We start from the raw sequence: 24319 nt of genomic DNA, 5'->3' as shown, positions 1-24319 counted from the left end.
TTTTTGGGGCTCATGCTGCCTCACAGCGCCAGGGACCCGGGTTCGATTCCACCTTCGGGTGACTGCGTGTTTGCACATTCTCCCAGTGTCAGCGTGGGTTTCCTCCGGGTGCTCCGGTTTCCTCCCATAGCCCAGAGGTGCAGGCTAGGGTGGATTGGCCATGCTAAATTGCCCGTAGTGTACTGGGGTGTAAAGGTTTGCTGGTTAGCCATGGGAAATACAGGGTGATAGGGATAGGGTAAGGGGATGGGCCTGGGTGGGATGCTCTTCAGAGGGCTAGTGTTGACTTGTTGGACCAAATGGCCTATTTCCACACTGAAGGGATTCTATTCTATGGGACTGGCTTTGGTGGACACCAGGAGGTAGAGGTTTAAGACTGAAAGCAGGGGACACAGCTTAAGAATACGAAGTGTCATGACTGCACCTGATGTTATTATCAGACAAGTTGAACTTCAGTCATAAGTCTGGCTCGATAGGTCATTTTAAAAAATTTCGTTTTAATGATGCAATCTTTCATTGAAACACAAAATGCTGCAGAAGTTTTCAAACCAAAGAACGTAAAATAAGCCAAACTATTTACAAATAACAGGAGTTTAAAAATTTCAAACGGCATGGTAAAGTACATTTTCATTAATCCTCACAGTGCCTTTATACACGACAGAATTCTGATCCCTGTCATATCTCTAGAATTTAACTGACGCTTCAGTTCCCCGTCTTGAGAATCTGACAGCCTTTTCCTTGAGTCTTCAGGTTAGATCTTCTCAGATACAAAGCAAAAATCAGGGTTGTCAACACACTTCTGATCTGGAACTTACAGGCTAAACTATAGGCGAGATAGCCTATTTCTTACCATTTCTGAAGTCTCTCCCTTCTTGAGGAGAAACAACCTTATACACCCACCTTTGACCAGCGCTTCTGAAAAGCTGAAACAAATAGTCCGAAACTATGAGTGTTTCCCCTAAGCCACAGAAGAAGGCCTATTGGAAACCTACCAACAAAGCCCGAATGCACGAATTGGTTATTTTATTCATAGACATTTACAGCACAGTAGCAGCCCATTGTGTCCACTGGACAACAAAGCTATGAGGACTCTAATCCCATTTACCTGCTCTCGATCTGTGGCCCTAGAGGCTGTGACAATGCAAGTGAGTATCGAAACATTGACCTAATGTTACAAAGTTTGTGCCTCCGCCACCTCTTTCAGGCAGTGAGCTCCAGACTCCCACCACCTTCTAATGAAAACATTTCTCTGTAACTTGCCTCTTAGTCTTGTACCAGTTAACCAGGTGAGTGGAGATTATTCCATCACACTGCAGACTCAAACCTCCTAAACGGGGGAGAGGCTCTGGGGAGTCCGGAGATGCACAATTCTAGCTTCTGGACCTGATCTCGCAGCCTGTGTGTATAGCTAGATCAGTTTCTGATCTACTCACCTGAACGTTGGCAGTAGGGGATTCAGCGATGGTAACGCCGTTGAATGTCAAAGGATGATGGTCACTTTCTCTGCAGTTAGAGGTGGCCATTCCGTGATCCGTTATGGCATGAGTGTTAGGTGCCACTCAGCCCCAAACGTGAATACTGTCCAGGAGGGCATGGACTGCTTCAGTGTCTGAAGAGTTGCGAATGGTACTGAACACCGTGTCAGCAAATCTATCCTCTCCCCACCTTACGCTGGAAGGTATTTTATTGCTGAACCAATTGGGAAATGTTTGAGCCTGGAATGCTTCCCTGCAGGAATGCTCCTACTGGGCTGCAAATTAGAGAAGAATGCTTAAATAGAAGCAGGTCATCGTGCTTCATGTGCCCAGGTCAGCTCTCCGCAGCTGGCCCCATTGTGTAGGCTGATGGCAACTAACTGCTCAGATTGGACTTGACCTGCTTTTCTGTGGACAGAATAGCCCCGGGCAATTTCCCACATAATGATGCAATTGTACCGGAGCTGTTTGGCTAATTCTGGGACGTACGTTTTCAGTTGTGTGTCTGGGATATCGTCAAAGCCCACAGGCCTTGGCTGGAGATCAAAGTATTCCTTGACCTCATGTAGAATGGATGAACTTGGTTGAAAACTGGCATCTGTAATGCTGGGGGTCCCCAGGAGGAGGCCAGGGTGAATTATCCACTTGGTATTCCTGGCTGGAGAGAATGCAGCTTTCAACGTTTCCATTACAATACTGATGTGCATAAAGATTTTGATAATACTTTGTGGGCATCAATACCCGGGTTTGAATTTTGGGTTTTAATATAGACGTCTCTTCAAAAGATCCAGTTTGAAGCTCAGTCGGCCGGCTGAGAGAAAAGACAGTGTTAGAATATAGTCACAGCGCCTGTCCCTGTGAGAGACCAAGAGAGTTGTGAGCGCATGGAATAGTTTACCAGTGGTAGTCGTGGAAGCAGAGTCATTAGTGACATTTAAGCGACTGTTGGACATGCACATGGACAGCAGCGAATTGAGTGGAGTGTAGGTTAGGTTATTTTATTTTCGGATTAGGATTATTCCACGGCACAACATCATGGGCCGAAGGGCCTGTACTGTGCTGTACTTTTCTATGTTCTATGTTCTAGACCGGTTTTATCTGATATGCCAAAGTGTCAGTTTATCTGACACAAAACAGCCACATTTATCATAAATGCACCCTGTACAGTTCACAGCCTTTTCAGCTGCTTTGAAGGGACAAACAAATTTGAATTCATTGAGGCTTCCTTATCTCGAAATTTCCACCTCTGAACTAGATTTTGCTGATTTTGTTTAACCATATCAACAGCCTAAGGATGTCTTTGCTTCTAAAAGACAGCATTCAATCTCTGTGGGTAGTTACTTGAATCTGTTTAACTGGCTTGTATTACTCATAGGGGAAGTTGTAATACAGCTTGAATAACTACAGTCCCTGCATATATAAGGCAATGTTATTAGGTCACAATGGAATGTAGCTGCAGACACCCTTTATCTCAGCCTACGTGACACTTACTTGTATTCACTGACGGGATGTGGCTAGGCCTGCATTTATTGCCCATCCCTAATTGCCTAGAGGGCAGTTAAGTGTCAACCACATTCCTGTGGGTCTGGAGTCAGGTCTAGGTCAGACCAGATAAAAATGGCAATGGCATCCCTAAACAGCATTAGCGAACCAGAAGGGCTTTACCTGACAATTGATAATGGATTCACAGTCACCTTAATTCCAGATTTTCGTAAAATTCAAAATCCCACTATCTGCCCTAGCGGGATTCGAATGCAGGCGCTCAGATACAAACAGATTGGTCAGATGGGAATACCAGCAGCAGATGGAATTTAACCCTCATAAATGTGAGGCGATGCACTTTGGAAGGAGGAATACGACAAGGGAGTACTCAATGAATGCCAGGACACTTAAGGAGCTCAGAGCAACAGAGGGACCTTGGGCTTTCAACGTTTCCACTACAATACTGATGTGCATAAAGATTTTCATAATACTTTGTGGGCATCAATACCGGGTTTGAATTTTGGGTTTTAACAGAGACGTCTTTTCAAAAGATCCAGTTTGAAGCTCAGTCTCTCGGCTGAGAGAAAGTGCAGTGTTAGAATATAGTCACAGCATCTGCCCCTGTTTTATCTGACACGCCAAGGTGTCAGTTTATCTGATGCTAAACAGCCACATTTGTCATAAATGCACCCTGTACAGTTCCCTGAAGGCAGAAGGACGAGTTAATAGGGGAGTTAAGAAGGCCTTTGGGACTCTTGTCTTTATCAGTCAATATTGTGGATTATAAAGGGCCGGAAGGTTATATGGGAGCTGTACAGACTTTGGTGCAGACCTAGCTGGAGCAGTATGTGCGGTTCTGGTCCCCACACTGTAGAAAGGATGTGCTTGCAATGGAGGGAATACAGAGGAAATTTGCCAGGATGTTGCCTGGGATGGAGCATTTCAGTGATGAAGAGACTCTGGGCAAGCTCGCGTTGTTTTCTTTGGAGGAGAGAAGGTTAAGTGTGGACCTGATAGAGGTGTATAAGAGGGGCATGAACAGGGTGGATAGGAAGCAGCTGTTCCCCTCAGTCAAAGGGTCAATAACAAGGAGGCATTGTCTTAAAATTAAAGGCATGAGGTTTAGAGGGGATTAGAAGGATTTGGTGAGGGTCTGCAATGCACTGCCCGGGAGAGTAGTTAAGGTCGGAAACCTCACAACCTTTTAAAAAGTATTCAGTTGAACAAAAGATGTGTCACAACATTCAAGGTGATGTGCCCTAATGGAGGAACATGGAACTAGTGGAATTCATACTAGATTTTTAGTGTGATGAGCTTCAGATGTATGATCCCATAGTCATTTGTACCTTCCCCATTAAGCCTCAGCACAATGGAGAATGCGTTGTTATAAATTATATATATTTGAATTAAAAAGCATTTTAAATTTCAAACTCTTTGATTGCTCCCAGCATTGAGTTCTCCCATTAAAAGGCCTGGTTTAGCAGGCTGTTTCTTGGTGAGTTTCCTTTCCAGCAACGCAAGCTGGGAACACCATCAGTGCACTGAAATCTTGGAACTATCACAGGTCCCCAAAGACCAGCAGGTCTCCTGTCGCATGCCTTACACAAGAGACACGGTTAGCTTGATCATGAAGGTAATGATTCAATATTCTGCTGTCAAAGCTGTTTCTTTATTTTTGGGAGACAAACTCCAGCCTCAGATCAATGCAAAGTTGCTGAGGGAGTTGTGAATCATCAGCACCCAGGGTTTAATGACCTCTATGTCTGATCAGAACCGAGATGAAACCTCTCCGGTTATTTGTTGAATTGATTGGAAGGGTAGCGCAGTCTGACCTGTCATTTGGGGGGCTGATGCATCCTGTCTGACTCTCGTGTTTCATACTAGCTGCGCCTTTTTCATGGGCTTGCGCAATGGGAGGTCGTAGCATGCAATATGCCCTGCTTGCTCGCACTCTTGAGTCAGTCCCACTTTCATGGAACCTCTCACACCTTGAACATTGAACAGGGACGTTAGGAAAGGTACTCTCAGGACAGGGAATGTGGGCCAATGGGATATTCAGATTCGTAGCCTGGACCCCTTCCTCTTATCTGATGAACTGGATGAATGCGAGACCAGGCTTTAATTGGTCTGGAAATACACCCGGGGGTTTCTAGCCCCTGCATTGAGCCAGAAGGGGGCCATTTGACCCATCATGCGTGCACTGATTCTATCCCCTAGTGCCAGTCTCTTGCTTCCTTTCCCATAAGTCTGCAGTTCACTCATATCCTCGTAATTACTCAATGCAGCCCCTCTTGAATGCCTGAATTGTCCCTGTCTCCACTACATTTCAAGGCAATGCATTCCAGATGCTAAATTCTTGTTGTGTGAAGCATACTTACCTCAGGTCACACTTTGCACATCACTTTAAATTTATGCTCTCTCACTCTTCTTCCTCTTATGAACAGGAACTGCTTCTCCTTATCAACACTGTTCACTCATGATGTTGAAAACCTCCAAGAAATCTCCTCCCACCAGCCTCCTTCTGTCTAAGGAGAACAGTTGCAATTTCTGCAACCCATCCCCTGAAAACATATATCATTTTCATGGATCGGTGAAGGAGATAATAAGCAGAGAAAGAGGATGCCAAAGAGATGAAACATTATTCCCGCTCTCCCGGTTTCAGTTGGAATTTGTCGAGTCTCTCCTTCAGCTTTTATCTATCGATAATTGAAGCAAGCTGCAAATACTCTTAGCAACGGTGCCTCGGGCCAGAATAAAACCAGCCAAGCATGTTGACACAAACATTCAACTGATTCTTAGAAGTTAATTCAACTCGCTGACACAAAAAATGTTGTTAAACAAAAGCAATAAATGTCTGACCTCTGAAATAACAGTGGCTCTGCTTTCAGAACTGTGTGTTCCCACAGGGCATTTGCAAAGTGGAAACAGGCCATTCAGCCCAACTGGTCTCTACTGGAGTTTCTGCTACACATGAGCCTTCTCGAATTTGGCTACACATCACCTGATCGGTGCATCACGGTGACTCAGCGGTGAGCGCTGCCAGGTTCGAGCCCAGCCTCGGTTGTGAATCTCCCCGTGTCTGCATGGGCTTCCTCCAGGTGCTCCGGTTTCCTCCCACTGCCCAAACATGTGGAGGCTAAGGTGGATTGGTCATGGAAAAAGTAGGGTTGCAGGGATAGGTGTGTGGTTCTGGGTGGGATGGCTTTCAGAGGGTCAGTGTTGACTCAATGGGCCAAATGGCCTGCTTCCATACTGTAGGGATTCTACCATTATCTGGTTTCACTTATTCTGTACTCCTCAGCCTCTGCTTGTGGTGCTGAGTCCCATGATGCTGTCCACTCTCTCTGGCTGAAGAAGTTTCTCTTGAATTCCCCGCTGGATTTCATTTGGCCCTTTCTTAAGTTTGTGCCTTCTTAAATTTGGACCAACCCTGCAATCTTCTCCACGCCTACCCTGCTCTGTTAAGCCCTCTCTTTTCCAATTTAGAAAGATGGGCCCCGGTGCAAACCCAAGCCAAGGCAGGTCCCCAAAATCAGTCGTGTTGCTCAAAACTTCCACAGCTCTGACTTCCTCAATTCTGCAGTTCTCTTTGTAAATCCTGCACCCTCTCTTTCCAAGTGTTGGTTAGCTCAGTTGGCTGGTTGACTGGGTTATGAGAGACGGGCATGGTGAAAGCATAAGTTTCAATCCTGTACATAGGTCAACTTGCCTCAAAGATCGTGTTTACTTAAAATTGCTACCAGTCGACTCTGTAATGGTGAGGGGTGTCATAGTGACTTGACAGAGTGAGCGTCCTTTTTACACTGCCCTGTGCAAAATAGCCCCTGGTTACATTTACTCATGAGCAGGAATCCCTCTGTAGCCCCTTGATCTCGTGCACTTAGCCGCCTTCTGTGTTTTGGTTCTAACTTTTCTTTTGCTCATCCTTGAGGCCTGCGAAGGTGAAATATTTCTCGCAGCGTGGGGCTCTGAATGAGGATCCAGGATTGTGGTCCAGAGAGAATGGTCGATGCACCGTGTTTACAAATTGGCCGCGAACTTGGAGGTGGTGCGTTTTCCACGCACCCACCACACTTGACCCCCCCAGTAAGCGCAGGGTTAAAGTCAGAAGCCTGCTCTCAGCATACCCTTGAACACATGCCACCAAGATTGTGCTCCACCTATAGATAGCAGACCTGTGTTGACCCAACCTGGGGTACTGGGAGCCATTCCAGACTCACCACGCCTTTGGAATATTTACATTCGGAGGGAGTGCAGTGTGGACTCACCAGAATGAAATTTAAGACCTCATTGAGTAAATAATGCAGAGAGATTACACGCATTCCCTGGAAGGTTAAGGTGATCAAACATTGCCAATTAATAAAGGAGTAGTGGTAGGGTAGAAAGGGAAGAGAAAACATATTTCTGAGAGTCAGGCGGAGTCCAGGATGAGGGTCGAAATATAAGGGTCAGAGTGAAAATAGGGAACGTTCTCTGCGCAAAGTGGGTGGGGAATTTGAAACGCTCCCTCAATGCACAGTCTCCACTCTGCCCATCAAGGTTTGTCTGATAATTGTGGCTCCAAATTCTGGGCAACCTGCAAGTGGCAGCAATATCTCCATGTCTGTCCCCTGAATGTTTCATTATCTTAATGACTACCACAGGGCTGTCCCTGAACCCCCAAATGGTTAGATGACACAAACCAACTGTTGAATTTGTGGTTAATACATTTTAGTTGATCATAGGTACTTAGGGATATTGGGCAAAGGCCTAGAAGTGGTCTTAGATTAAACATGAACCACTATCTCATTGAATTGTAGAGCAAACCTGAAGGATAATTGGCCGTGCCCTGTTTCTGTAGAATCCCCACAGCATGAACAGAGGCTTATTGGCCCATCCAGTCCTCACTAGCCATCTGGAGAGTATTTCGCCTCATCCCCATAACCTGGCATTCCCTATGGCTAATCTGTCTAGCCTGCACATCCCTGGACACTAAGGGATAATTTAACATGCCCAATCCACCTATGCATCTTTGGACTGTGGGAGGAAACTGGGCCAAAACAGGGAGAATGTGCCAACTCCAGAAAGGCAGTGACCCAAGGCTGGAATCGATCCCAGGTCCCTGCTGTGGGGCAGCAGTGTTAACCGTGTGCCGTATGCCACCCCGACAATACAACAAAAACAATGCAAAACGGATGCGTTCGCCCCACTGAATCCCCATTTGTCAGGACTTCGTTATCTTAGATTGTCTGTATCATTCAGGAAGCCTGGATAGGGAATATCTTCCCCACAGACTGTCCCACAGGGGAGTTTTTATTTTCATTTTGGCCTCACTGAAATTTACACAATCCTGTTCTGTCAGCGTACCAGATGTCACACCTAAATATCATGAGATACAGGAAACTGAAGACAATAAAAACCCAAAAATAGATGATCATTGATGAGTCACCTGTTAAATTTAAACATGAATGAAGGGCATTTTACAGGTTACACCGTCTGGTGAAATTTAACGTGCAGAAATATGAAGTGGGTTATTTCCAACAGGGGTGTATAAGGAGGGATGTTGTATATACTATATGCAAAGCATTTAAAGGAGTATCTGTATTTGATAGAAAGGGCGAAGGTTTAACAATCATAACCCTTAACCTGAAGCAGGTATTTATGTCCATTCTCCAGTGCGTTGAAAGGCGAAACATCAGATGGGGCACGGCTGATTCTGCGCCAATCACTGTCAGGGTTACGTCAGTGTTACCTTATTAATCAATGATCAGGAATAGGATTTTGTACGGCAAAGTGTTGTGGCAGTCTCCTGGCTGCAAAGGCACACGTAGATTACCAACTTGGCCAAGCAGCGAGGAATGCTGGGTACATTGGCCAAGTAAAACTCTGAAATCACAAAACCCACGTGCCAGACACAGTGCAAACTTGGCACCGCAGTGTTAATGACACTAACATAATATAAAAGGCAACAGTTAGCCTGGACAGACATACCCCCAACAACTTATCCGCTAAATAAAGGAGGCCCCAGACAGAAAAGCACTGGGGCCCTGCTACACAAAGAAACTGATATTGGCAAGCTATTCAGATGATTGACTGTGTTTCAAGCTAGTATGGGAGCTTCTCTGATTGGCCAAAACTATAGAAAGTGCCAGAAAACCATCAAAACGGTATAAGAAAATATTTCACCTGCAGAACGCTGTGTACCCTCTTGGATCTTCTGAGGAGATAAGCATGGCGAGAGACCAGATGGCCATCCAGAGAGAGAAGAAGAGAAAGCAGCTTCACTGAGACAGAGCCAGAAAGAAAGAGCGACTGCATAAATCTACAAGAGGCCTGGGAGGTATTGTAACCCAAAGGGGCCAAATAGAATCAGACAGAGTATGTTTATTATTATTGTGGCTTTGTTCCTAATAATGTTGGGACTGTTTTGCATTGGTACCAGCTTGCGTTCGTAATGATTTGACCCCATCGTCACTGTGGGTCACCTGGGCCAATTCATTCATGACATTCTGGTTGGAGTTGTCTGACTTGTTTAAGGAGAGTCTAGACAACAGGATAAAAAAAGAACATGCTGTATGAAATATTGAACAGTTTGGTGGGGATTGATAAAAGTAAGTACCTGGGTGCCTGCCCACAATGACAAAACACAATGTGGCAATCTACCCAGACAACAAAGACCCACTTGTTTCCGAGACAAGTATCTTGCTTCCCAAGGGCAACCCCACAGTGGCACAAAATGCCAGAGGAAATAGTCACAGACCTAACACTTGAAATATTCAAGACAAATGTCTATACATGATTTGCATTTTTAAAACCTTCTCCTTATCAGGGCTACTATTTCAGGAGCAAGTGCTATGCATTGGGGGAATACCAATCTGCGATGCCAAAACAATGAAAATAGAAGAGTATAAAGGCACTTGTGATTAGATTCGCTCAAGGCCAACATGCGCAATTTATTATAGTGCAATGATAAATCATGATGAATGCACCACACGTCAGCGGGCTGTGTCTGGCAAGAAATTCTGACTGTTCACCCCTAAGTTCTAACTTTTGTTGACTTGTATATAGCATTTGTCTGAAAAGAAGAACTTCGCATCAACACAATCGGTCCTCAGGTCCTCTTGCATAATCGAAGGCTTTGATTCTGTGAAGTTTGCAAAGGTAGAAGAGGAGGGATAGGAAGAGAGGCCCTTGAAGAGTCTAATAGAGAGTTGACATGGTCAGGGATGAGAGTTTTTCGGTGAAAGGTGAAAGTGCTAGAGGTAAAGATGGGAGATGGACTGCCTTGGTCAATAAAGAGAGCATGGACATGGAAGCTCAGGGATGAGTAAGATTTTGAGATTGTGCCTTGAGGTGGTGGTTGGGCATGACAGTAGGATTGTTGGGAAGGGTATCATGCTAAGGTGGCCTGAAGGCAGCTCATGTTAAATTGGAGAAATTGTGGCCATGTGTGGGACAGACTGCGGGATTGGACAGAGAGGACTCAGAGGGATGATGTACAACTGGGGTCCTCAAGTGCACCCCTTGTTAGCAAATAATGTTCCCAAGAGGAGAGAGTGAGGCTCTGGCTATGGTTTGACAGGTCACGTAGGAACATGGGATGGAAACTATCAGGTTATGAGGAGAAATGGGTAGGCTGGGTTTGTTCTTCTTGGAGCAGAGGAAGCTGAGCAGTGTTGGTGGAGCGGTGCAGAATCTGCTTTAAAATGATGAGAGGCATAGACAGTGTAGATTCCACGAATCGTTTTCCCATGGCGAATGTGCCTAAGACCAGATGGCACACGTTTAAGGTGAGGGGCAAGCGGTTTAGAGGGGACAGGAGCGGCCACTTCCAGAGGGTGGTAGAAATATGGAATGTGCTGCCTTGCAATGTTCAAGAAGCATCTGGCTGAGATTTAAAGTGCCAGAGCACAGTAGGCTATGGACCAAGTGCAGGTCATGGGAATAATGTAGTTAGGTGTTTGTTGGTCACCATAGACATGGTGGGCCGAAGGACCACTGTCCATGTTAAAAAAAAACAGCAGGAGGAACCCATTCAGCCTTTCGAATCTGTTCCTACTCCATCACTACTTTCCTGTGCTACCCTTGTATTCTTTGACAAGACTAAAATGTGGATCGCTGCCTTGGATATACCCAATGGCTGTGCTTCCACTACCCTCTGAGGCACAAAATTTCAAAGATTCATCTCTCTCTTGCCCTCCGTCCAAAACAGCCTTTGATTTGATGCGTTTTATTGTTGTCACATGTACCTAAGCACAGTGAAAAGTTTTGTTCTGCAAGCCGTACAGACAGATAATACCATACAAAATGCATTAGGGCAATAGAACAGAGCAAGGAATACAATGTTACGGCTGCAGAGAAGGTGCACAAGAGCAAGGTCAACACCAAATTTAAAATTTGAGAGGTTCGTTCAGAATGGTGCAGTGATAACAACCTCTCCCTCGATGTCAGCAAAACTAAAGAGATGATCACCGACTTCAGGAGGAAAGGAGGAGGACACAGTCCCATCTACATCAATGGAGCTGAGATGGAGAGGGTCGAGGCCGTTAAATTTCGAGGAGTGATGATCACCAATAATCTGCCCTGGTCCACCCACGTTGATGTGATAATCACAAAGTCACAAAAACACCTCTACCTCCTCAGAAGGCTTAGGAAATTCAGCACGTCCATAAGGACGCTCAGCAGCCTTTACAGATATGCCATAAGCAAACATTCTACCTGGCTGTATCATGGCTTGGCATAGCAACTACTTTGCCCAGGACTGTGGGAAGCCACAGAGTTGTGAACACAGCCCAGACCATCACACAAGCCAACTTTCCATCCATTGACTCCACCTACATTTCTTGTTACCGCAGAAAGGCAGCCAACATCATCAGAGATGCCTTTCAAACTTTTCCATCAGGCGGCAGGTACAAAATCTTAAACACATGTACTAATAGATTCAGGAACAGTTTCTTCCCTGCTGTTATTAGACTGCTGGATGGATCTCTCTAATTTCAATTCTAATGTTGACCTTGCTTTTGTGCACCTCCTGCGCAGTCATAACGCTATATGTCCCCCTCTCTCTAAACACCCCAAGATGTCCTTGTATGTTACAATCTGTACTGTATGCAAACAAAACTTTTCACTGTACTCATGTACAAGGATAACAGCAGTCCCCAGGTGAAGGTGTTAAACTGGGGAAAGGCGAACTGCAACAATATTAAGCAGGAATTGGAGAATTTTGATTGGAGGTGGTTGTTTGATGGTAAATCCATATCAGACATGCGGGAATATTCCAAATTGCAGTTGGTAAGAGTTCAGGAGCGGCACATTCCTATGAGAATAAAGGACGGATATGGCAAGTTATGTGAACCTTGGATGACCTGGAATGTTATGACCTTGGTCATAAAGAGAAGGGAAGCATATGTAAGGTCTAGGAAGATGGGAACTGATGGAGCCCCTGAAGTATATAAGAAAAGTAGGAAAGAACTTAAACAAGGAATTTGGAAAGGGGTCATGAAAAGTTGTTATCAAATTAGTATTAAAGAGAATTCTAAGGTTTTTTATACAAATATAAAAAGCAAGAGTGTAACCAGTGAAAGAGTTGGCCCACTCAAGGACAAAGGAGGAAATGTATGTGTGGAGCCAGAAGAGGTAGGCGAGGTCCTAAATGAATACTTTGTGTCAGTATAGGTGAAGGAATTAGTGGACAATGATCTCAGCGAAGGTAGTGTCGAGTTTCTAAGCCAACTTGCTATTAAAAAGGAAGACGTGTTGTCTGTCTTAAAAGTTAGGTAAGTCCCCAGGCCCTGATGGGATCAATCCCAGAATACTGAGGGAGGCAAGAAACTAAACTGCTGGAGGATTGATAGACATGTTTCTATACACTTTGGCCACATGTAATGTCCCAGAGCACTGAGGGATAGCCGATGTTGTCCCATTGTTTAAGAAGTGTAGCAGGGATAACCCAGGAAATTACGGGCATTTGAGTCTCATGGCAGTGATTGGGAAATTATTGGAAAAGATTCTCAGGGACAAGATCTATATACTTTAGAAGCAAATGGACTCATTAGTGATAGACAGCATAGTTTTTACAATAAGGGTCATGCCTCACTAACTTGATTGAGTTTTTTGAGGAGGTGACGAAGAAGATTGATGAGGGAAAAGCAGTTAATATTGCCTACATGGACTTCAGCAAAGCTTTTGATAAGGTCCCTCATGGTATACTGGTACAAAAGGTTAAGTGACATGGTTATCAGGGATGAGCTGGCAAGATGGACACAGACTGGCTTAGTCACAGGAGACAGAGGGTAGCGATGCTTTTCAGAATGCAGGGTTGTGAAAAATGGTGTTTCACAGGGATCAGTGCTGGGACCTCAGCTATTTGTGATCTACATTAATGATTTGGAGGAAAATGTGGCTGGTTTAATTAGTAAGTTTGCGATGATACAAAGATTGGTGGAATTGCAGATCGTGAGTAAGATTGTTAGAGGATACAGCTGGATATAGATCAGTTGGAGGCATGAGCAGAAAAATGACTAAAGGAGTTTAATCCAGACAAGTGTGAGGTGATGTATTTTGGAAGGTTATGTACATGTGGGAATTATACTGTGAATGTCAGAACCTGCAGGAGTATTAATATGCAGAGGGATCTGGGTGTAAGTGTCCACAGATCTCTCAAGGTGGCAGCGCAGGTAGATACGCTAATAGAAAAAAGGCTTAATGGCAGGCTTGCCTTCATTGGAAGGGGCATTGAGTGTAGGACAGGCAAGTTATGCTGCAGCTTTATAGAACTTTGGTTAGACCACACTTGGAATATTATGTACAGTTCTGGCATCCACACTACCAGGAGGATGTGAATGCTTTGGAGAGGGCACAGCAAAGGTTTACCAGAATGTTGCCTGGTATTGGGAATTTTAGCAATGAGGATAGGTTGGATCAGCTGGGTTTGCTTTCATTGGAACACAAGATATTGAGGAAAGACCAAACAGAAGTTTATAAGATTGTGAATGGCATGGATTGAGTGGAAAGCATAAGACTTTTTTCCAGGGTGGAGGGGTCAATTGCTAGGGGACACAGGTTCAAGGTGTTGTGGGGGGGGGGGGGGGGGGTGGTGGTGTAGTTTAAAAGAGATGTGCGAAGCAACTTTTTCATACAAAGGATGGTGAGTGTCTGGAGCATGTTGTGAGAGGAAGTGGTGGAAGCAGGCACAATTGCAGCTTTCAAGAAGCACCTGGATGAATACATGAACAGGACGGGAATAGAGGGATGTAGGTGAAGACAGTTTTAGTGTGGAAGGGCAACATGTGTCAGTGTAGGCTTGCAGCGCTGAATGGCCTGTTCCTGTACTGTATTGTTCTTTATTCTTTCTTTTTATTTATTCATTTGTGGAATGTGGGTGTTGCTCGCTGGGCCCAGCATTTATTACTCATCTCTAGTTGTCCCTTTAGGAAGGTGGTGTTGAGCTGCCTTCTTGAACCACTGCAGCCCACATACCATGGGTTGACCCACAAAGCCATTACAGAGGGAATTCCAGGACTTGGACCCAGCAGCAGTGAAGGAACAGCGATATATTTCCAAGTCAGGATGGTGAGTGGTTTGGAGGGGAACTTGGAAGGACTGGTGTTCCCATGTATCTGCTGCCCTTGTCCTTCTAGATGGAAGTGGTCGTGGGTTTGGAAGGTGCTGTCTGAGGATCTTTGGTCAATTTCTGCAGCACACCTTGAGGACAGTACACACTGCTGCTGCTGAGCGTCGGTGGGGGAGGGAGTGGATACTTGTGGATGGGGTGGTAGAGTGGCCCAGTGGTTAGCACTGCAGCCTCACAGCGCCAGGGACTCGGGTTCAATTCCAGCCTCAGGCGACTATCTGTGTGGAGTTTGCACATTCTCCCTGTCCCTGTGTGGGTTTCCTTCGGGTGCTCCGGTTTCCTCCCACAGTCCAAAGATGTGCAGGTTAGGTGGATTGGCCATGCTAAATTGCCCGTAGTGTTCAGGGGTGAGTGGGTTATAGGGTGATGGGTCTGGGTGGGATGCTTCAAGGGGTGGTGTGGACTTGTTGGGCCAAAGGGCCTGTTTCCAAACTGTAGGGAATCTAATCTAAAGCAATCAAGCGGCTGCTTTGTCCTGGATGGTGTCACGCTTCTTGTGTGTTGCTGGGCTACACTCATCCAGGCAAGTGGGGAGTATTCCATCCCACTCCTGACTTACGCCTTGTAGTAGGTGGACAGGCTGTGGGGAGTCAGGAGGTGAGTTACTCGCCAGAGTAGTCCCAGCTTCTGGCCTGCTCCTGTAGCCACTGTGTTAATGTGGTGAATCCAGTTGAGTTTCTGATCAATGGTAACCCCCAGGATGTTGACAGTGGGGGATTCAGTGACAAGGGGATGGTGGTTAGACGGTGGAGTGGAGGTGATGTGGTGGGGGCTGGTACAATTACGACATTTAAAAGGCATCTAGATGGGTATATGAATAGGAAGGGTTTAGAAGGATTTGGGTCAAAGCTGCCAAATAGATTAGATTAATTTAGGATACCTGGGCAGCATGGGCAAAGGGTCTGTTTCCATGCTGTACAATTCTGTGACTTTATATGACCGAGATTGGCATCAAAACCTGCCCTCATCAGCAATGGACACATCTCGTAAATGAACACAACGAAACATGCTTTAACGATCAGATTGCAAACTAAATTATAGGGAAACTGATATCTCTGCAAGGACATTGAATGGTTACGGTAACTCAACAAATTAGGTAACTGAAGTAAGAAATCAATATCACATGTAATTGCTCCGAGCTTACCTGAATAGCTCGGCATTTTATTGCATTGTGTGATGCTGCCTTGAGTCTTTCCGGATCAGAAATTCTCAGTTGCTACGGGAAGCGGTTACTACCAGCTACAGGTTCCCATGGGGACCACAGCCCAGCGAGAGTCAGCAGTCCTGGGAACAGATGGGAAGGTAGAGGAGAAATGAACAAGCCTGCCTTGCTCAACTCACCCTTCTCTGCAACCTCTCATACATTCAGCTGTTATTCTGTGCAATAAACGAGTTATGAGATTGCGTGAGGTAGCATCGGATTCCATTGAGTGTGGAAGATTCAGGACTTAAGTTATTCATTCATGAGATGTAGGCATCCCTAGTAAGGCCAATATTTCTTGCGCAGCTTGAGTTTCTGAGTTTTTGAGAACTGAGTTTCTTGCTGGGCCATTTGGGACAGTGGTTAATAGAGAGTCGTGCAATAAGGAGGCAAAGATGAAATATGTGCATAATATAAAATAAGATTGAAAGTGTTCTTTTAGACGTATGAACGGTAAGAAAGAGGCAAAAGAGGCCATTGGGCCGCTGGAAAATGAGGCTGGAGAAGTAGGAATGCAGAACAAAGAAATGGTGGAGGAACTGAAAAGGTACTGTGCATCACACTTCATCTTGGAAGACGCCAGTAGCAAGTCAGAACTTCAAGAGAACTTGGGCAAGGGTGATTGTAGTGGCGATCATTAAGAAGGAGTGGCTGGGGAAGCTGAATGGTCTGAAGGTAGATAAATTACCCAGACCAGATGGACTATGCCCCTGAATTCTGAAGGAGATAGCTGAGGAGAGTGTGGAGGCATTGGCGGTGATCTTTCAGGAATCACTGGAGTCAGGGAAAGTCCTGGAGGACTTCAGAATGGCTAATGTAACATCCCTGTTTAAGAAGAGAGGGAGGCAGAAAACCAGAAACTGTGGGCCGGTTAGCCTGACCTCAGTTTTTGGAAGATTTCAAAGTTCATTATCAAGGATGAGATTGCGGAGTACTTGGAAGTGCATTGTAAAAAAGGGATGAGTTAGCACAGCTTGGTCAAAGGGAGGCCATGCCTGACAAAACTGTTCAGATTCTTTGATGTAATGGGTGAGTGAGACAAAGGAGAGCCAGTGGCCATGATCTGTTTGGATTTCTAGAAGGCCTTTGACAAGGTGCCGCACCAGAAACTGCTGTATCAGAGGCCATGGTGTTAGGGGCAAATTGTGGAAAGGGGCCGAATAGAAAGGAGTCGAAATACTGAGGATGCTAGGTATCTCAAACAAACACAAAAAGTGCTGGAGAAACTCAGCAAGTCTGGCAGAGCCAGTAGAGATGAGGAACAGAGTTAATGTTTGCCATCCAGTGTAACTCCTCTTCGGTAATACCAGACGCAAAGTATTAACTCTCTCTCCCTGTCTCTCTGTCTAAGCAAAAGTTTATTCTGCCATTGTTTGGAATCACAACAATCCCTTTAGTTCCAGTGAATGAAATATTGACCCTTGCACATAGATTCAGAATTTTAAACCTGTGATTTGGATCAGCAGACCCTTGTTATCGCTTAATCTCATGCGACTTGCACTGAAGGGATTTTACCTGCTTCATTCAATTTCCTTCATGGAACAACAAAACTGAAGTTATTCTTGAACTTACCAGCAAGCAGTTGCAAAATCAGACATTTACCTGAAACAGTCTGGTTATGCAATATACTTCTCACTATCAAATGGTAACCGTCCATTCATAACTCACTCCTGTATCACTTGCTCCATCAAATAATAACTGATGATTGCCTTTCATCCCAACTCCAATTGCCAACAGTTCACAAGACTAGTTGATTACTTAGGGCTAAAAGTGGTTTCTTGAGGGCCAATCTGCAGGGCAGGGGCGAAGGGTTAAGGGCTAAGGGCTAAGGTCACAGAGTTATGGTTAGGTTTAGGATTAGGGTTATGGCTGTGGTTCTGGTCAGGCTTAGGGTTAGAGTTAGGTTTGGGGTTAGGTTTAGGTTTAGGTTTTGGATGAGGGCTTTGTTAGAATTAAGTTTAGGACTAGGATTTGGGTTAGAGTGAGAGTGAGGTTTAGGGTTAGGGTTAGGATTAATAATAGGTTTAGGTTTTAGGTTTGGGTTTGTGTTAAGATTAGGTTTACGGCTGGGTTTAAGATTAGGATCAGCTTTAGGGATAGAGTTTGGTTTAAGTTTAGAGTTATGGTCAGTGTAAAGGTTCGGGTTTGGTTGAGGTTTAGGGTTAATGTTAGGGTAATGCCATCTACCAACCCTAGTTTAGCATTCCCTGTGAGGGTTTGTTTTGCTCAATTGGTTGGATGGCTGTTTTGCTGACACAGAGTGTTGCCTACAACACAGGTTCATCTCATACCCTGACTGATATTGCAGTAAAGGCCTCCCTACTTGTCTGGAGCCTGGTGGCCTTCATGTTTAACTCACTACCAGCTTCCTCTCTCTGACAAAGATCCTGGGGCTGGAGTGACTTTATTCCAGAATAGCCCAACTCCGCAAAAGCCTATCAATCCCAGTTTTGATTTCGCTTTTCAGTTGCTCAACCCTGGCCCCTCAGCAGCATTTTGGAGGATCAAGTTCCAGGCCTCTGCCAACCTCCTCTCAAAACATTCTAATCTGGATATTATTACCAACAACTTAATCTCCACTATAGGTTCGTCCCCTCCTTCTGGTCTCCCTCCAGTGTGAGGCAATCATTCCTCTCTATCTACTCACTGAGTCCTTTGATTGTCTTCAACAGCTAAATATTGGGGCAGATGGTGACAGAGTGGTAGTGTCGCTGGTCTAGGAATCAAGAGCAGGCCACAAGTTGGGGATCGGTAATGGTTGAGGGTGTGAGGGGGTGGTGTTGATGGTATCTCACTGCCCAGTAACAGGGGCACACCCAAGGCTCTGGAGGGAGAGGGGAGCCCACTATACTCAGGATGAGTGTAGGTCAGACCAGGGCAGGAGTATCACAATGGCCTGAGACTCCTGGCCCTGTTCCATCCAGAGACAGTGTGATCCACACTCTGCAAATATGACAGGATTTAAACTAAATCGAAAAAAAAATCTGGGTTTGAAGGCTTGGAACAGCAATGGTTAGTAATGCACCAAACCTTATGCTTTTTCTTTTATGGCTAAGTGCAAGCATTGCATTGGGGATTTTCACTGTTTTTTTTGAGGATGCAAACCAGAGGAGCGAGCGAGATATATCACTGGCCACACATCAACAAAATCATTGACTATGGCTTCCCTCAAACCCGATTCGAGTCCCATTTTTACCACAACACTGCTCCCGGAACAACCAGCCACTCTCTGTGCCACCCCTCCCCATTCTGTGCCCGTCAGGGGCTGCCATGCACAGTTTCTGATATTTGCCCTGGATGTGGCAGGCACAAGGGGAAATCGGTGCCCTGCTTTGTCGGAGGTCCCACTGGACGGGATGGTGTGTGGGCAGGACCATCCTCTCTCTCCTCTCGGGGCCCTGGCACCAGACTGTGCCACCCTAGTCTGAAGTTGCCAGTCAGGCTACTCTGGAAGGACGCCCAGCACTCTGGGTAGAAGGTCAAAGTCCCTTCTGCAATCTGCCAGCGCAAACGTCTTTGTTTTTCTCACCATCATCCAACTCCATAACCGTAGCCACCACCCACCAAGGCTCACGATCTGTGTTCTCATTGTTGCCTGCATTTTGTTTTCCATCTGCGCCTTCTCTGCCAACCCTCATAGGCTCTCCAAGTCCTTCTGCATTCTCGACACTTCCTCAATACTATCTGTCCCTTCGTCCATCCTTGTGATATCTTGAAGCATAGCAATAGTGCCTTCAGTTCCTTCATCCATGTTGTTAATATATAAATGTGAATTGTTATGTCTCAACACTGATCCTTGCGGAACTGCACTACACCGACTGCTATCCTGACAAAGATCCCTTTATCCCTACTCTCTGCCTTCTGCCAGTCAGCCATTCCCCTATCCATGCTGGTAACTTGTCCCGAACACCACGAGTTCTTGTCATGTTTAGCAGCCTCCCGTGTGGCACCTTATCAAAGGCTTTCTGGTAATCCACAGAGATCATGTTCACTGGTTCTCCTTTATCTAACCTGCTCATTACCTCCTCAAAGTGTTCTAACAGATTTGCCAGACACGGCCTTCCCTTGGTAAAGCTGTGCAGTCCTTCCCCTTCTTTTAGCGTTACTTGTTACTTTCTCTGTCACCATGTCCTCTCCCCGTCCCGCACCACAATGAGACAGCCTGTTCTTCCCAGTCAGGCCTTTAGACACACCATGGTCCTGCCATTCTCATATTCTGATCACTTAATCTAAACTATCTCTCCCAGCCCTCCAACCCCACCCCCTCCCACTGTTGCATAAATGCTGCCCCTTTCACACTTCATGTTAGCTCTGACGGAGTCATCTAGACTTGAATTGTTAGTTTGTTTTCCCTGCATCAACGGTGCCTGACCTGCTGTGATCTTCGGCATTTTACTGTTTTCTGTGCCTACTCAGTCCTATTTTACTGTGCACTTCCAAGTACTCCACAATCTCATCCTGAATAATGATCTCTAAAACCTCACAAAAAGCGAGGCTGGTGTCCTGTCTTCTGCCTCCCTCCCTTCCTAAACAGGGGTGTTACACCAGCCATTTACCAGTCCCTCTGGGACCCTCCCTGACCCCAGTGATTCATGAGGTCACCACCAATTCCACCGCAAACTCCTTAGCTATCTCCGTCTGTAGGATAATAGGTCGGCACAACATCGTGGGCTGAAGGGCCTGTGCTGTGCTGTAGTGCTCTATGTTCTAACTCTGGGGTGTAGCCCGTCTGGTCCAGCTGGTTTATCCACCTTCACACCTTTCGGCTTCCGCAGCACCTTCTCCTTAGTGATGGCCTCTACAGTCAGCTCCACCCCCGACTCTTGAAGTTCTAGTATGCTGCTGGTGTCTTCCACTGTGAGGACTGATGTAAAGTACCTATTCGGGTTCCTCCGCCATTCCTTTTTTCATCATTACCACTGCTGCGGCCTCATTTTCCAGTGGTCCAATGGTGACTCTGGCATAGTGTTTTACCTTTTAGATATTTAAAAAAAGACTCTAGCAATCTTCTGTGGCCTTGCTAGTTAGCTTATCTTCATATTTCATCTCCCCACCACGCACCCCGCAATGCTAGCTTTACAAAGGCTTCCCAGCCCTCTAGCTACCCACTAGTCTTCCCCAGATTGTATGCTTTCTTGCTTTTATGCTGTCCCTCACTTCCCTTGACAGCTCGTGGTTGCCTCATTCAGGCACCATCCTTCCATGTGATTCTTCTTCCTTGGGATGAGTTTCTGCTGTGCCAAGCAAATGACGCCCCCCCCCCCCCCCCCGAAGCTCCAACCATTGCTGTTGCGCCATCTTACCCGCTGGGCTCCCCTTCCAATCAACTCTGACCAGCACCTCCCTCACATCTTTGTCATTACCTTTACTCAATTGCAATACCGTTACATTTGATTCAAGCTTCTGCCTCTCAAAGTGCACAGTAGATTCTATAATTTTGTGATCACTGCCCCTGAGGGGTTCCTTCGCTTTAAGCTCCCTAATCAACTCAACTCACCAACAAATCCAGAATGGCCTGTTCCCTAGTGGGAACAGTTCTGAAAAAAATCTTGTAGATGCTTGGAGAATTTCTTTCCCTGGGACCCATTACCAACCTGATTTTCGCAATTCACTGGCATGTTGAAGCCCTCGTCATTATAATATTGTTCTGAGAAAGAGTTACTGGATACAAAACGTTAACTCTGATGTTTTTCCTTCGCAGGTGCAGCCAGACCCCTGCTGAGCTTTTCCGGAACTTCTGTTATCGTTCCTGATTGACAGCAGTAATAGTGCCTGCCTAGGATTCCTTTTCTATTTCCTGATGTTCTTCCTTCTGCTCACCCAGGCTGCCAGATTCCTGAGCCAACCATTACCCCTCGACAGGCTCGACTAATGGCCTCAAGGCTTTTGAGAAGAGTTGAAATCCCGAATGTGAAACCTTGAGGCCACCTAGAGTAGGGAGGTCATGTTGCGGCTGTGCAGGACGTCAGTTAGGCCGCTTTCGGAATACTGCCATAGTAAGGATGTTGTGAGACTTGGAAGGGTTCAGGAAGACTTTATGAGGATGCTGCCAGGGTTGTAGGGTTTGAGCTACAGGGAGAGGCTGAATAGGCTGGGGCTATTTTCCCTGGAGCTTCGGTTTATAAAATCATGAGGGGCGCGGATAGGGTAAATAGACAAGGTCTTTTCTCCAAGATGGGGGGGTCCAAAACTAGAGGCATAGGTTGAGGGTGGGGTGGGGGGGGCGAGAGGAACGATTTAAAAGGGACCTTAGGGGCAACTTTTTCACCCATAAGAAGGTGGTTGGTTGTTTGGAATGTGCTGCCAGAGGAAGTGGTGGAGGCTGGTGCAATTACAACATTTAAAACTTACCTGGATGGGTACATGAATAGGAAGGGTTTAGAGGGATATGAGCCAAATGTTGGCAAATGGAACCAAATTATTTTAGGATATGTGGTCAGCATGGACAAGTTGGACCGAAGGGTCTGTTTCTGTGTGGTACAACTCTATGACTCTAAATGAACATAAATAGTATCCTGCATGTATAGAAAATGCCTTTTGTTTTTCAACCGTAGAGAAGCTCTGAGAAATGTCAAAATTCCAATGTTTTGTTTGTTTTCCTATCTGCAAATTGTTCACAACTGATTGAGAACATCTGTGTGTACTTAACAGATGATTTTATCAATATATTTTTGAAATCAAAGAGATCTGCTCGGAGGCACAACTCCCATCAGGGTTTTTTTTTCATTTTTATTTTTAGCTTTTAGTTATTTAGATTTTTTTTGCAGAAGTCTGTTGCTCGTTTTATGTGGTGCACAGTGCATATCAATGGATTGACAGTTGTTAATCATTTCTTTAGCTAAGAATGTGTTAATTGCATCCTTCACTGTGCACAATGTGGATGATATTCAAGGCTCAGTTAGGCGTTACTGAGGGGAAAGAGGACTTTCCTAGTTTTCAGCTAGAAGAGGGAATAACAGCAGTTCTCATGGAGACCTCTGGTGGTTAACAGTTAAGCAAAGTCAGGTTAGAATCTGTGAGAAGGCAGTTGAGTATTAGCTGCTAACCAGAACGAGGAGATGTGGCATCGAATGTTGTTGGTTATTCTTTCATGGGTTGGTAAGATTTGTAGTGATTGTAATGAGGTCAGCCAGGTGGACTCTTAGAATTCCCTGATTGGGGCTGTTAAACTGGTCCAATCAGGGAGCCCTGGCCGACAGATATAAACAGTAGCATTAGAGGTACTGCTTACTCTGAGAGAGCTGGGTTAGTGTCAAGGACTCTCCATGTGTAAGTACTTGGTGACTTTTCAAAGGCAGCATTTGGTGTCTGAATTTGAACTGTGAGATTTGCTGGGCAATTTAATGTAGGTTTATGGTCACCATTATTGTCATTAGCTTTCAATTCCAGTTTTAATGTTTTGCAAATTTTGTCAATTTCCCACCTATAGGGAATACCACCTATGCTTGTGGGATCTCTCTTTGTAGCTTTACCCTTTTGGAGTTCAGGTGCCATTCTGATAAACATACACTTCACTACTTCATTCCCTCCGAGGCCAACAAAGCCTTCCTAAGGTAGGATACCCAGGACTGCTCACAGTTATTCCAAGTGTGGTCAAACCAGTATTTAACAAAATTGGAGCATGATGTCTTGTCCCCTTTAGAATCATGCAACACAGAAACAGACCCTTGGTCCAAACAAGATAATAAAATGTGAGGCTGAATGAATACAGCAGGCCCAGCAGCATCTCTGGAGCACACCAGTCCAACCATGCTGACTATATTCCCAAACTGAACCAGTCTCCCCTTCCTGTTCCTGGTCCTTATCCTCCAACATTTCTTGTTCAGGCACTTGTCCAACTGCCTTTTCAATGTTGTAATCATACCAGTGTGTACCACTTGTCAGCAAATTCTCCCACACTCTGTCAGGAAAGTTGCCTCCTCATGTCTTTTGTTTAACATCTTTCTCCTCTCTCCTTAAAAATATGCTGCCAAGTTTTGAACTTCCCCCATGTTAGGGAAAAGACCTTTACTGTCCACTTTATCTTTGCCCCTCATCATTTTATAAACCTCTAAGGTCAACCCTCAACCTTTGAGAAAGGTCCCAGCCCATCCAACCTCAAACTGTTGTAACTCAAACCCTTCATTCCTGGTAATATCCTGGTTAATCTTTTCCAGCTCATGGATATCTTTCTATAACAGGATGACCAGAACTGGACATAGTTGTCCAGGAGAGGCTCAGCAAAGTCCTGTACATCCTCAACACCTTGCATTCTAGTCCTTTTGATTATAGTAGCGTTCTGTTGGCATTCTGATTAGGTTCCATACATGTTCTTGACACAGGAATGATCTGTGTACTTGGACTCCCCCTACCTCACCACCCCCTGCCCTTCAGTGTTTGGATCCCATGGTTTAATGGTCTTTAGAAAGCGCTCTGTCCTGTGGATTTTAGCAACAAACTAGATAACTTTGCACTTGGACTGGCTGTGCCTGAGTGGTAATGTTACCAAGCTCATAATTCAGAACTCAGGTTTCATGTTTGGGGCCACATGATGTCAATTCTCATGGTGGT

The sequence above is a fragment of the Stegostoma tigrinum genome, chromosome 34 (genome assembly GCF_030684315.1).
Source record: "Stegostoma tigrinum isolate sSteTig4 chromosome 34, sSteTig4.hap1, whole genome shotgun sequence".
Lineage (NCBI taxonomy): Eukaryota > Metazoa > Chordata > Chondrichthyes > Orectolobiformes > Stegostomatidae > Stegostoma > Stegostoma tigrinum.
This window is presented reverse-complemented; position numbering follows the sequence as displayed.